This window comes from Oncorhynchus tshawytscha, linkage group LG01 (genome assembly GCF_018296145.1).
Source record: "Oncorhynchus tshawytscha isolate Ot180627B linkage group LG01, Otsh_v2.0, whole genome shotgun sequence".
Lineage (NCBI taxonomy): Eukaryota > Metazoa > Chordata > Actinopteri > Salmoniformes > Salmonidae > Oncorhynchus > Oncorhynchus tshawytscha.
Window position 1 is genome coordinate 64,183,419 of NC_056429.1, and position 16,063 is coordinate 64,199,481.

Consider the following 16,063-nt stretch of genomic DNA (forward strand, 5'->3'; position numbering starts at 1 on the left):
AGAGGCAAATGGTGGTCACATCAGATACTGACTGGTTTTATGATCCAAGCCCCTACCTTTTCTTTTAAGGTATCTGTGACCAGCCATGTGAACATTCATAGATTAGGGCCTAATGAATTGGTTTCAATTAACTGATTTCCTTATATGAACTGTAACTCAGTAAAGTCTTTGAAATTATTGCATGTTGCATTTATATTTTTGCCCAGTCAATATTGATATTTGCTGTTTACAAACAAATTGCATACATTTCTTCAATAAATACAGATAAAAATGTTATATTTCTCAAAAGACATTGAGAATTTAAACCTAGTTGAGGTCAGTGTATCATAGTACCGTAAATGTGTTTTCTCTCAAACTTAAGAGCGAGCAGTGATGAGCATGTACTGTAGCTATTTACAGTGTTTGGTATTGTTTGGTTAACATCATTGCCTTCAATTTAAATGAGAGCGTAATATAATCAAACTAAATGTAAGTACTGTCCTACCAGTATGCAGAGTTCCTAAATAAAATAAACTAGACATATTCTGAGCTTTCAAATATGTCTAAAAAGTATTGAAAGATTTGTCATCCTCCAAATAAATGGCCTCCTCAGTTGTGGCATTTTAAACGGAATGGTACCTTAAAGTCTGAATTCGTCTGACTTTGGTAAAGAAATGCACTTTATCTCTTATTTCCAATCCAGACTGTGGAAGCGAGAGTATTGCGGTGCTTTGTGGAAAAGGCCATCTTTAGGACCTCTTGATCAATCTGACCTTTAAGTACATAGCCATCTCGTAAATAGGAGGGTACACTTACAGAGACTTCAAAAGCAAGGGGACCCGATAATTTCAAAATGGAGCCGCGTGGAGTGTCGCTGGTGGGGAGTCCATAAAAGCTTTCCTTGTTCGCCACACACCTCCTCCCTGCTTCACAACAGCCAGTTAGGGTAATAGCCCAAGAGAGAGAGGGAGACATAGGTAGAGAGAGCGGTAGAGAGAGAGAGAGAGAGAGAGAGAGAGAGAGAGAGAGAGAGAGAGAGAGAGAGAGAGAAAAAGAGAGAAGAGAAAGAAAGACAGATAGGGAGGGGGCAAGGAAATGAGAAGGGAGACAGAGGTAGAGGTAGAGGTAGAGGTAGAGGTAGAGGTAGAGGTAGAGGTAGAGAGACAGACAGACAGACAGACAGACAGACAGACAGACAGACAGACAGACAGACAGACAGACAGACAGACAGGGAGGGAGGGACAGACAGACAGAGGGAGGGACAGACAGAGGGAGGGACAGACAGACAGACAGACAGACAGACAGACAGAGGGAGACAGATAGGGAGGGAGGGGGCAAGGAAAGGAGAGGGGAGAAAAACACATAATTACAGGTAATCATTGGTGGGTGGAGAGCTAGTCATCATTACAGTATAACAGATTGTACTGTTCCCTGTTGAAAAACACAGAAAGGGACGGATATGGCGCAGTCGGCAGGTAACGACAGGGAAATTAGCCCGTAATCTTAAACCTCCCCCAATCACACTCCATCTACTTTCTTCTCTCCCCCTCTCTACCTCTCTCTTTCTCGACTTCTCTCCCTCCACCCTCTCTCGACTTCTCTCCCCCCCTCTCTCTCCCTCCACCTCCTCTCCCTCTCTACCTCTCACACCTCTTTCCATCTACTTTCTTCTCTCCCCCCGCCTCTCTTTCTCCCTCCCTCCACCTCTCTCTCCTCCTCTCTACCTCTCTCTTTCTCGACTTCTCTCCCTCCACCTCTCTCCTCCTCTCTACCTCTCTCTTTCTCGACTTCTCTCCCCCCGCCTCTCTCTCCCTCTCTCTCGCTCTCTGTCACATTGAGAAGAGTTAACTAAAAACTCAATGTTCCGCTCAATAAGGAAAGGACTTGCCCTTTATTATGTTTTAATATTTTTTTAGAGCTCACTGAAGGTCAACAAGGAGAATGGGTGGGATAAACTGAGATTTCACAGTGAGGATGGAGAGCATTCCTGACTGCTAATATTCAATTCCTCAGATTCCTCTATTACTCAACATACAATGAGTACAGTATCTCACATTGGTGTTCAGTAGACTGACATTCATTAATGTGGATTGAAAGCAAAAAAAATGTGTTTTATGAGAACTGTTGTTTTGTATTTGCTGCAGACATAATTTAATTTCCAAATAGCAGTACATCCACTTAGAGATAGCAGCTTGACATTGCAATATACATTTTGATTCACATGTTACAACTGGACACACGGATAGTCCAAGCAATTACCATTATCTCTGAGCCCGTCCATGCTGTCCAGCAACATTATCGATTTTCTGCTAAAAACCTGTCCGCTAAACATGGGCATACAACATCTATTAAATGAAAGTGCCTGAGACAATTATGTTAAAATTTCACAAAAATATTTTCCATTAATTACATTGATTAGAACCATAATTATTTATCTTGTCCAAACCGTGGAAACGTTTGTCCCGCGCAATTATGCTTGAATGTGTTGCGATGCAATATGTTTAGCAGCTGTCATTCCTGTTTGCCTGTGAACACGATGTGATGTAAATAACGAGAGTATGTTGAAGCATGGAGATGGTTGAAGGGATGAGAGAAAGGAAATACGAGAGTGGGGGAAAAAGAGGAAAAGTGAGATGGAGATGCAAGAGGAGATGACTTTGAATTGAACTCAGGAAAAAACGAAATTGCTGAAATGTTCCATTCAGATTTGTGAATTCATCCTTTTTGAAACTGGAACAACTCTGGTTACCATGTAGGCCTATTCACGGCTATTTGTTACAAAGAACTGTTTACACTGTTAAAATAGGAAGACTCTAAACACCATCATTATGTAGTGAAAACTTGAAAAGTAGTGCACCTAAGCTCTGGTGCTTGGTGTGTGTTTGAATGTCAACCCAATGTAAGTGTTATAATATACGGAATGTGTTTCAAAACAGAATGGAATAACTCTGAAGCACTGAAAGTGGTTCTTCAATCTGAATATTGGTGTTTTTAAGAGAGTCCTGTGAAAACCATTGTTGGTGTTTCAGTGCATGTAGAAGGCAGCATCAAAACACAAGAAGCATGTTTTGGTAGACTGTGTCTCTCGTGCAATCAAGAGGTTTTGACATGCCAATGGTTTAAAGTGTAAATATGGATTGATGATGAGTTTCAGACAATATTTGAATAAACAACTCAATTCTGAATAAGAATTCCACCTTTTTTCCTGGGCTTTGTTTAGACACAATAGAAACAGGAGGAGACAGAGAAGGAGTAAAAAGCTGGACTGACAGAAGCAAGAATTCAACCCCCAAGCTTTGTGACAGTAAGATAGCACATTTATTTTACATTTTACCCATTAAACCACACAGCATGTGAGGAACTTTGGCCCCCATATCAGAAGACAAAATGTTTAGATTAAAGGCAAACTGTGAACTTCGAACATTGCGTTGCAATACTGTTCAGAATTACCCTAGTCTCGGGCATGATGATGGCATGAGGGCATTCGTGTCAGGTGTGAACCCTAGCAATCTGTGCTTCAAGCATAAAAACAGGCAGGTTTGCTGGCGCCTCACCTGGCAAAGGATGTTGAGCTGTGGTTGAGCTGTGTACCAGGAGAGAGCTGAAGGTTTTCCGCCACGAAGGGAGTAGAACAGAGTTGAGTTTGGGGGTTGTTTTTCTGATTGTGACCACTGCTCGTGATCTCAAAATGTTGGCGCCCGGAGAAGACACTTTTCCAAGGTGAGCAGGACGATTATGAGATGGAGTTAAGTCAGGATGCCAAGAACAACATGACCTGCACCAAAGTCAAATTAGGATATAACATTAGGCCAACGAGAGGGTGTCCAAGTAAAAAATTCTCTGGGAGAATGTCCTGATTTTATTTTGTCACACTCACAACCATAAGCTATTTTCTGTAATTAGTTCGCCATTCACTTGTAAATAATGATCTTCTTGTGAGTTTATTTTGCTGTAATAATGAACACAAATTATCTAAAGTTAAGACGTTGTCAGCTACTTGCTATGGGCGTCATTTCTATTAGCTTCACGACTGACATTTGGACCAGCGATGTCAGCCCCATGAGCATGCTGAGACTGACAGCACAGTGGGTCAATGAGGATTTCGTACTGAGGAAAGCCCTATTGCATTCTCCAGAATGTGCTGGTTCTCATTCTGCTTCTGCGATTTCAATGGCATTTGTGAACATGTTTGAAACTTGGAAACATGAACACACTCCTAGCTCCATTCGAACAACTGACTCGAGAAAGAAGCTCAACTGCGTCTCCAGCAGATGTGATACCCTCTGTCATGGCATTGAAACGCCTGCTCAACAAAACTGCAGACACATACCGGTGGATTAAAACTTTCAAAAGTACTCTACAAGAGGCTGTGAACAACCGATTTGGTGGAATTCTCTCTGAGCCTCTTTACTGTGTCGCCACCATAGGTACAAGGCCCGCTACTTCGATGCAGACAAGAAACAGTGTTTATGTGAAATGTTACAGACACAGCTGGACAAGATGGAAATGGACACAGTGACAGTGCGCACTGAGGAAGAGAGGCCGCGGACAGACAGAGCTGAAACCAGGAAATCCTGGTTGAGACTGAACAAATGAGCATCGAAACAGCACAGCAAGTAAGTGAAAGAAATAGGTTTTTATTTTGTTTTACTGGTAATGGGGACATACGTAAACACCAATAAAATTACTTTTGGGTCACTGTCTGTGTGTGTGTGTTTGTGTGTGTGTGTGTTAACTATTTAACTGTACTAGAATACTTAGAAGGCTGCAAAAATGTAAAATATTGGTTATCGGCATCGGTTACGTTTTGTTTGGATAGAAAAATATTGGATATCGGTATCGGTCCAAAATTTAATATAGACGCATCCCTAGTCCTAAGTGAATATGAAATGGAGAATTGCACAGAACTTCTTGCAGAGCAAGAGAAAGAAATTGAACATGACAGCAGTGAAGGTGAATCAATTGCGGTGGCAGGTGTAGTGATGACAGTCGAGAATGAGTTGAGTGTAGAGGGAGGCTCCCGAGTGGCACACTGATCTATGGCACTGCATCTCAGTGCTAGAGGAGTAATAACAGACCCTGGTTTGATTCCAGCCTGTATCACAACTGGCTGTGATTGGGAGTCCCGTAGGGTGGCTCACAATTAGCCCAGTATCATCTGGGTTTGGCTGGGGTAGGCCATCATTGTAAATAAGAATTTGTTTTAACTGACTTGCCTAGTTAAAATAAAACATTTAATAAGAGGTTTGGTAAGGAAGGTTGGCGACAAATGTAAAAAGAGGAGTACATTCTCTAGTAGCTCGGAAATGGAACCTGACAGGAGCGTGGATGAAGTCCCCGCAGGGAAGACTGCTGAGTTTGGGACTTGCTCTGAGGATGTAAAGGATGATTCTGGCCCAATGGGAGTGAGATTGGTGGAGGGAGTAGATCCTTGCAGTTTGGCTGAAGAATGGAGGACAGCGATAAAGGGCTAAAGTTGATAATGAGTGTATAGGTTTTTGGTTGGAGTAAGGTTCACTAACAATGATGCTTTTTTGGGAGATCCGTTTGAAGTATTAAGGATGGTAAGGAATGCATTGGGAAAGGTGGAGTCGGTCAGAGTGACCAGAAGTGGTTTTATTTTGATTTCTTGTGTGCTAAAAGAGCAGAAGGAAAAGGCATTACAGATCGACAAAACTATCGACTTGTGAAGTGGAGAGTTTTGATTTTTGCAGCAGAGCACCTTTTAAAAGTGTCATCTCTCGTGTTGAATGTGGAGGCCTCATGGTTTACGAGATGCATACCAGGAGTAGTTGGAGCATGGCGGCTAAACCGTGTAGTGGATGGGGGAATGGAAGAAAGCCTGTCGGTATTATTGATGTTTGATGAAGAGTACCTGCCTTCACATGTGAAGATTGGATATTTTAGAGATGAGGTGAGAGCTTTTGTCTCCAAGCCATTGTTTTGCCGGAATTGCAAAAGGTATGGACATGTATCAAGTGTGTGCCGAAGGAATGTTGAATCTGAGGGCGTAAGATGTTGTTATTGTGATGGCAACCCCATTCCCAATTCCCCGGAGTACCCAGTTAGGGTAAAGGTGTGTGAAGTGGGTCAGGTCTATACAGCAGGTCTGCTACACGGAGGCACGTGAAATAATTGAAGGAGCAAATGGAGCTGAAGATATGGCGGTGGATGCTCCGCAGACTGTGGAGATTCAGAGTGTTGTTCAACAGTTGAGAGAAACTGATATGCTGATTGTGAAGAAGGTGTATTTTATGGTGTTTATTGCACATGTGATTAATTATACTGCACAAACGAACAAAAAGTCCAAGAAACTGGACATGAATGTATCTGCGACTGAAAGGTTTTTGGGTTTCCAGGACTTCACTGCTGAAACATTGCAAATAATGCTGTCCGAAGATGCTCAGCCTTCTTAGGGCCCAGAGTCTTTAGGAATGGTCGTTGGCAGTTTAATCTGAATAAAGGTGTACATTGAGTTTTGCTTATTTTGTTTAGTTTTCTTTCTTTAATTAGTTGAGCTGATATACAGCCAAAACAGTAGGTGGCTACATGCACCTATAGCATTTGTTTGCAGACCTAATTAATATCAAAACAGAAGACCCTGTACAGTAGGGGATGGCAATACACTAATAGGTGTAGTAATACTTATAGTCCAGGTCAAACAGCCATTTTAATGAACTGATCAGTTTTCTTGATGCTACATGTTGTTGTTAATTGACATGTCATTGTTTGCATCTTTCGTGCACTTGTTTTTATGCAAATGAAATCCTTTTTTAAATTGTTTTTTTTATACTACTAGTTTGTTTGCCTACCAGCTTTACGAGCTTGATACATTGTTTGATGCTTGCCCTACATGCTATAGCCACTGCCAATTTAGCCATCTTACAGGAAAGGAAGACCCAGATGTACCTCTGCTGCAGAGGATAAGTTAATTTAACTCTGAGGTGAGTTAACTTCACCTCAGATTGCAGCCCAAATAAATGCTTCAGAGCTCAAGTAACAGACACATCTCAATATCAACTGTTCAGAGGAGTCTGTGTGAATGAGGCCTTAATTGTCGAATTCCTGCAAAGACAACAATACTAAACAACAGAAATAAGAAGAAGAGACTTGCTTGGGCCAAGAAACACGAGCAATGGATATTAGACCGGTGGAAACCTGTCCTTTGGTCTGATGTCCAAATTTGCGATTTTTGGTTCCAACCGCCGTACCTTTGTGAGATGCAGAGTAGGTGTACGGATGATCTCTGCATGTGTGGTTCCCACCGTGAAGCATGAAGCAGGAGGTGTGATGGTGTGGGGTTGCTTTGCTGGTGACACTGTGTGATTTATTTAGAATTCAAAGCACACTTAACCAGCATGGCTACCACAGCATTCCTCAGCGATATGCCATCCCATCTGGTTTACGCTTAGTGGAACTATCATTTGTTTTTCAACAGGACAATGACCTAACACACCTTCAGGCTGTGTAAGGGCTATTTGACCAAGAAGGAGAGTGATGGAATGCTGCGTCGGATGACCTGGCCTCCACAATCACCCGACCTCAACCAAATTGAGATGGTTTGGGATGAGTTGGACCACAGAGTGAACGAGAAGCAGCCAACAAGTGCTCAGCATATGTGGGAATTCCTTCAAGACTGTTGGAAAACCATTCCAGGTGAAGCTGGTTGACAGAATACCAAGTATGCAAAGCTGCCACCAAGGCAAAGGGTGGCTACTTTGAATAATCTAATAATCACTTTTTTGGTTACTACATGATTCCATATGTGTTATTTCATAGTTTTGATGTCTTCACTATTTTCTACAGTGTAGAAAATAGCAAAAATAAAGAAAAACTCTGGAATGAGTAGGTGTCCAAACTTTTGACTGGTACTGTACATACATTACACACAGGCTAGCTCTTGTTCATGTCTCACGGTTCCATTACGTTACACATAAGTCATTGGAGGAAAGAGTCTTCTGCAGGGGGAGATTTGTTAAGAGCCGCAACACTCATTCTGAACATTAACACGCATCGTTTGCGGGATGGTTTTGGAAGCATAAGGATCTTATCTTTTCATAACGGTGAGAAATAATTTTAAAAATACAAAAGGTCAAATTGATACACAGCGTTCACAGGGTCCCCACACGGTCATATTTCCATGTTAATGCTCTTGTTTAGAAAACAGGTGGAAAATGGAGTGGACTACCTGTGCTAATTATCTGTGTCTCCAAACACCTGTGTATAAATGGAAAACAGACGCCACAAACGTGTCGTCACAGAAATACTTTTAGCTGAAACTGTGTTAAAACCAACTAAAACTGTGTACAGTAAGTGTGTATTTTGCATTTGTGAATTTTTTTTGATGTGATATGAAAGTAGAGGGATTTATGTTTCTACAACTGTACCGCAACTGAGAATCGATTCACGTTTAGGTGGCGTATTTGGCTGTTTAGGCTTCCAGAGCCAATTCACCCTTTAAACTGAACATGTTAGGCTAATTTAGTACAATGTTGGGCTGGCCAATTCTAACCAAAGCCAATCAAGACACGGATAGCAGATGAATGCCAACCCAACTGTCAATCATATCATCTAACTTAACTGTACTGTGATTCAATCCATCTGAACAACTAGTTAAAGGTTAAAGAAAAAAATATCCATGTTGCGTCATCTGTATATAAAGACTCAGGTCAGAGACATTAGGATAATGGATGACTGGTGGATCCAAGTTTTGTATGAATGCTACTGCTAACATTAGCAGTCCTTGCCTGTATTTTTTTAGATTATTGTGTCATGATGTTCGTAATAATGATGGTCGGGCCAAGGCGCAGCGTACTTTGAGTTCCACATACTTTTAATGAATAAAGTGGAACTTATTAAGCAAATACAAAACAAATAAAGAATAAACGAACCGTGACGACAATGCAGTGCGAACAGGCAACTAAACATAAACAATATCCCATAACCCACAGGTGGAAGAAATGCAACTTAAGTATGATCCCCAATTAGAGACAACGATAACCAGATGCCTCTAATTGGGAATCATACAAATCACCAACATAGAAAATGAACCTAGAACCCCACATAGAAAATATAAACTAGAACAACCCCCCAGTCACACCCTGACCTACTCTACCATAGAACATAAAAGCTTTCTATGGTCAGGATGTGACATAATATGAAATAAAATGCCATATTTCTTTTGATTTTGAAGAATATGAATATGTTAAATACCTTACAGATCGTTGAACTGTTTTACTTTATCAATACAAACATGTGAAATACCTGTTAATGTTTTGTTGTCATTTGATAATTTGCAAAAAAAATATGTATTTGAAGCTTCAATCATGTCTTACATAAGTAGTTTTGTACTCATGAATTATCCTGGACAAACTTATTTACCTATGTTTTCACAAAACTGCATTTTCTCAAATCCTTTGTTTGAGCATGCTACCATAGCCTGCATTTGACTTTTTGGAATGACCAATTAGGACTTTATCAGCACACCATATAAGAGCAGGGACTATACAAAAAGAGGAGGGATTACCATTTACAGTATTTGGGAACTCCAGAAGAAGAGATCTAATTCTGCACTATACAGGACTCGAAACACCATAATAGTGTTTTCAGCCTCTCCCGGGTTAGTGCTCCCAGTCCCTGGGAAGGTGTTGCACTACTCTTGATTAAGTGGTTTTACAACACACCATGTTATGTTTCAGAACACCTTAGGATGAATGTTTCAGTACACCTTAAATATGTCTCATAACCCCTTACACCCATTTGTTTCAAAACTACAGCAAAGTTACGGTTTTGTATCCACGTCTTTAGTGTTACAAAACACTTCATTTTAACGGTGTAAATGTTCTAGGCAGCAGCACAAGATTCCAGTTTTCCCCAGTCACAGGTGTATCCAGTCACAGGTGTATCCAGTCACAGGTGTATCCAGTCACAGGTGTATCCAGTCACAGGTGTATCCAGATACAGGCGTTGAGCGACACTTTCCCTAACAATGTTATCAGTCATTTTCCACAAGCATACCTGGAGTGCTTTTATAGTTGAACGGCACTTGAGCACTGATTCCTGACACCTGCCTTATGGCTCCCCTGTACCGTGACCCTGTCACTATCCGACAGGACCGTGTAAAATCACAGGAGTCTCCCTCTTTGTTGCATGCACACAATGGGGCAGATGGATTCAAACACCTTCCTTGACAGTGCTGCGCACTCTATAATAAATATCCATCATAAACAACAGCCCAGCCTTTCTCAAATGCTCATATTGGTTCCTTGTATGTTGGTGTCGGGATATGGTGCGCAAGAAAGTCTATGACCGTTTGAAAGCATTTGACAACACACACGCGCTTGACTTGATTTCGATACACAATGAAACATTATGAAGGACCGCCGTGCTATACGTGTCCATGCATGCGGATGTGTGGGCCTCTGAGTTTTATGTGTCATTGAACTTTATATAATCGCTTGAACACACACACACACATTCACACATGGACACAAGCACCGACCATGCATGCTTGCGCATACACACTAAGATTAAGACTCCCATTCAGTCCCGGCAGTGGAGCCAGTGGCAGGAAGGGCTATTGATTATGAACAGTGTCTTCCCCGACGTTTGTGACTACAGTGACCTGCTTACTGTGGCCGTGTTAAGTAGATCAATCATGAGAATTTGTTCCACTTGTACCTGCTTGTAACTGATAAGGCAACACTACAGATCTACTAATGATTCGTTTGGGATAAAAACAGGGACTGAGAGGAGGAGGGTATCTAGTAAGCAGGACTTCTCAGTCTGGATATTGTCAATCCCTTATATAAGGTCAAGGAATACAAGTATTTTATTATAAATAGCCCATCCATGGAGAGCAGTCCTAATTGAAATGGTAGATGTGGGGCCTCCCAGGTGGCGCAGTGGTCTAGGGCACTGCATCACAGTGCTAGCTATGCCACCAGAGACTCTGGGTTCCCGCCCAGGCTCTGTCGTAGCTGGCCGCAACCCGGAGGTCTGTAGGGCGATGCACAATTGGCCTAGCGTTGTCCTAGTTAGGGAGGGTTTGGCAGGTAGGGATATCCTTGTCTCATCGTGCACCTGTGGCTGGCTGGGTGCAGTGTGTGCTAACCAAGGTAGCCAGGTGTTTCCTTCTACACATTGGTGCGGCTGGCTTCCGGGTTGGAGGCGCGCTGTGTTTCGGAGGACGCATGGCTTTCGACCTTCGTCTCTCCCGAGCTCGTACGGGAGTGGTAGCGATGAAACAAGATAGTAATTACTAACAATTGGATACCACGAAATTGGGGGAAAAGAAATGGAGATTGTGCCATTGGCACGCATTCGACCACAATATGTGTTTTGTCTTAAAGCAAAATGGGCTTTTGAAGGCCCTCGGATCAATTTACAAACCATTAAACATACATTTTTAGGAGAATTCAGTTGGGATCTCGACTTGCAAGTTAGAATAGTTAGTTAGTCAGTCAATTAGCCCATGTCAGCAAAACATTTTTAGATTGCTAAATTAGTTTAGCGGTCAGTTATCTAAACTTGTTATCAAGGTCGAATTATAGGCTGGGCATTTGATTTTGTTAGTAGGTCTCACTAAGATATTATATTAAAACCTGCAAACATTTCTCTCCACCTTAGGGCAAAATGTGTAGAATTGCAGGAAATGTGTTATAAAATTAGAAAAATCAGACCAGAGAATCATGTTTCTCATGGTCTGAGAGTCCTTTAGGTGCATTTTGCCCAACTCCAAGTGGATTGTCATGTGCCTTTTACTGGGGAGTGGCTTCCGTCTGCCCACTCTACCATAAAGGCCTGATTGGTGGAGTGCTGCAGAGATGGTTGTCCTTCTGGAAGGTTTTCCCAACTCCACAGAGGAACTCTGGAGCTCTGTTAGTGACCATCGGGTTCTTGGTCACCTCCCTGACCAAAGCCTTTCTACCCCGATTGCGAGCTTCTTCCATTTAAGAATGATGGAGGCCACTGTGTTCTTGGGGACCTTCAAATCAAATCAAATCAAAGTTTATTTGTCACGTGTGCTAAGTACAACAGGTGTAGACCTTACAGTGAAATGCTTACTTACAGGCTCTAACCAAAAGTACAAAATAAGATATTAGGTGAACAATAGGTAGGTAAAGAAATAAAACAACAGTAAAAGACCGGCTATATACAGTAGCGAGGCTATTAAAGTAGCGAGACTACATACAGACACCGGTTAGTCAGGCTGATTGAGGTAGTATGTACATGTAGATATGGTTAAAGTGACTATGCATATATGATGAACAGAGAGTATCAGTAGCGTAAAAGAGGGGTTGGCGGGTGGTGGGTGGGACACAACACAGATAGCCCGGTTAGCCAATGAGCTGGAGCACTGGTTGGTCGGCCCAATTGTGACTATGCATGTGTCTATGCATATATGTGACTATATGTGACTATGCATATATGATAAACAAGTGACAATGCATATGTAACTATGCATATATGTGTCTATGCATATATGATAAACAGAGAGTAGCAGCAGCGTAAAAAGAGGGGTTGGGGGGTGGGGCTCACAATGTAAATAGTCTGGGGTAGCCATTTAATTACATGTTCAGGAGTCTTATGGCTTGGGGGTAAAGACTGCTGAGAAGCCTTTTTGTCCTAGACTTGGCACTCTGGTACCGCATTCCATGCGGTAGTAGAGAGAATAGTCTATGACTGGGGTGGCCGGGGTCTTTGACAATTTGTTGGGCCTTCCTCTGACACCGCCTGGTGTAGAGGTCCTTGATGGCAGTTCTTGGGGACCTTCAATGCTGCAGAAATGTTTTGGTACACTTCCCCAGATCTGTGCCTCGACACAATCTCGGAGCGCTACGGACAATTGCTTCAACCTCATGGCTTGGTTTTTGCTCTGATGTGCTCTGTCAACTTCAAAACCTTGTATAGACAGGTGTGTGCCTTTCCAAATCATGTCCAATCAATTACATTTACCATAGGTGGACTCCAAGTTTTAGAAATATCTCAAGGATGATCAATGGAAATATGATACACCTTGAGCTCAGTTTCGAGTCTCATAGCAAAGGGTCTGAATACAGTGAGAGATGCACTGGTTAGATGACATAAAGGCACATAAAGTACTCCAGGAGGTAGAGGGAAATAGTTTTTAATAAGAGCGAGAGGGTGAGCGTCAAAGTGAGAAGGGTGGCTCACATTTGTCTGAAAAGGTGGGTAGTGGTGACAGTGATTGACAGTTGCAATGGTCACCATGGGAAACCCTTTGCTCTACCCAAACAGTAGGGTGTTGTCTTGTGTCACAGCCGAACAACACTTAGTCCTACAAGTCATACATATCAGCTAAACGTCTCCCTTGGCTTGTTTTCAAAGTTGCAGCATCACTACTGCATTATCCACACCTTTACCGTGCCCTTGTTTTGAAGTTAGCCTTAGCCCCCCTTACAGAAAAATATTGCATTCAGAGTGTTATGCAGTTATTACTGCATCCAAAATACCACAGTCGACTGCAGTTACTTGCACTTACAAAACTGCAATCTTTTTTTGTAAAGGCAATGCACTGTTTTTGTGGTGGCCAGTCAAAGGGAATTACCAATAACACAGCTAATAATAAAAGGCTTGTAATGGATACACAGGGTTTGTCATCTCAATACAGTTTAATCTTGCCGGCCACTACTCTGACAGAGGCTGGGTAACATGAGACTCAATGATTTGCTACATTAGTTCTGCTTAGCGAACCGTAAATACTAATTGCAAGGAGAACAAACTGCTACTCCCCTTCCTTTCCTTTCCCTTTCAGCCATGGGCTTGCTAAGAAACACAGGGAGTATCACACAGGCAGAGAGCAATGAACAAAGAGGGGGTCCTGAAAGTTTCTGACATGGTGATTCAGTAAGTGGGGGGTAGAGATGCATGTTTGACTATATTGCCCCATAGCCATCTCCAGCCAGTCCTGGCAGGCTATGACAGTTTACAGGGGAGAGACGTCACTCAACAGCCTGCCACAGATAATCCCTACAATGCAAAACTTCTATCAGTCTCAGTTAGCAAAGGCATCAATGACTCCCATGAAGAATGTCTATTGACACGATGGATCCCTTTGAATGATGGGGCTTTGTCATTGTTTTCTTCCCTGGGTGATTGTGGTCCCCCATCTTAAAGAACTAGTCCACTAATCAACTGATTGGGATTTCAAAAGTATTTAGAATACTTATTTTACAGACGTTTGACACTTGTCCCATCATTTAGCAGATTAAGACGTCAACAAACAGTCATGAGTCATTACATTTCAACTTGTATGACATAATAATTGGCCAGGACAGTAGAGGCTCCTCAGAGGAGGAAGGGAAGAACCATCCTCCTCAGTGAATTTCATAAAAATAATGAAACATTAAAGTTATTTTATTTTTAGATATAACTATACTAAATATATTCACATGTCACAAAATTATTTATTAAAACACACTGTTTTGCCATGAAGGTCTACAGTAGCCCGAACAGCACTCTGTAGGGTAGCGCCATAGCCAGAAGACAGCTCGTTTCCATCCTCCTCTGGGTACATTGATTTCAATACAAAACCTAGGAGGCTTGTGGTTCAATAAACTTAAACAGTAATTTCGATAAACTTAAACAGTAATTTTGACAACTTCTGGAGGACATCCTCCAACCTTTAAGAGCTCTTGCAGCATGACCTGACATGTCCACCCCATCAAAGGATCAGATAATTAATCTAGTACTGAAAGTTACAGCTAGCTAGCACTACCGTGCATTAAATGTGGTGAGCAGATGACTCAGAGAGAAAGACAACAGTTTTGAACAAATGTATTTATTAAAATGAAGATGCGAATGCAGCTAGCTAGTTTAGCCTACTCAAACACCCGGCTCAAACAGACAGGGATTATATGCTGGCTAGCTGGCTATGGCTATCAAACACTGAAACTCTTTGAAGTCAAGGTAAGCTTTTGGTCTTACATTTTTTTGCCACCAGGTCTCGCCGGTGGAACTGCTAAACTGCTTGCTGCTGACTGTACACTGTACTGCATGATTGTAGCGGGTTTACTGACTCATTAGTTCTAGTAGCTATGTTGACTATGATATTAATATGGTGACAACGATGTAGGCTGTGTGTAGCCTACATCGTTATGCCTACAGCAGTTATGATATGAAGGTTAGGCTTGGAAAATGTTTTTTTTCGCCTGGTCACAGAAAGCTGATGTGTTGTGCATTGAAGTCCTCAAGTGAACAGGTGAGAGGAGGAGAGCGGGTAGAAGCTAGAGGGAATAAAACGATCAAAGGGATCATGCTGCTATGAACATGAACATTGTTTGCGTGTGATCAGAGGTGTATTCATCCTTGAAAAAGTTTCTTAAACAGAAGCAAACTAAATGAAATGGGGATAAGCATAGCTGAATTTGTTCAATAGAAACTCTTGTTTGGGAACTTTTGGACTAATGATTGCACCCTAGATCAGCTAGATGCAGGCAAGAGTGTGCAAGACGGTATTGAATGTGTCAATGTCTGCCATCTTGATTACTCAAATTTCTCTCGACCTGTGCGCCTACGTTTGTAAACATTCATTCATAGGCTAGGTTGTAGCAACCTCCTTCAAGTATGACGTAGTATTCTCAACCTATCGACGTTACATTGAGCAGGGTGAATGGAATATGAATGACAGTCATCCAATATGCTATAATAGAAATAAGGCCATGCTCATTAAAAAAAGAATCGTCCTCCCTCATCATAAACGGCACAGACCGTCACTGGTACAGGATGTGCTACAGTTGTTTTAGGAGGATTGTTTGCTCATTTCTTCAACATCCTTTAGAACTTACATCAGCAAAAACAAATCTATGAAACGCATTCGTTTGTGAACTCGACATTTAACAGTTGCAGATTATGTATTTCAAATCAGTGGCTTCAGTTTGCAACATGCTTTGAAGTTGAATTCAAATGGATTTCAAATTCTATGAAAAAGGCTCAAGGTATTTTGTCAGATATTACAATAATGGTAACAGCCTTACCACTTGTGTCAGTCCAAGTGATTTGTTACATCGAGAAGTCAACCATAACGTGCCTTTGTGAGAAACCAAGAGAGAGAGAGAGAGAG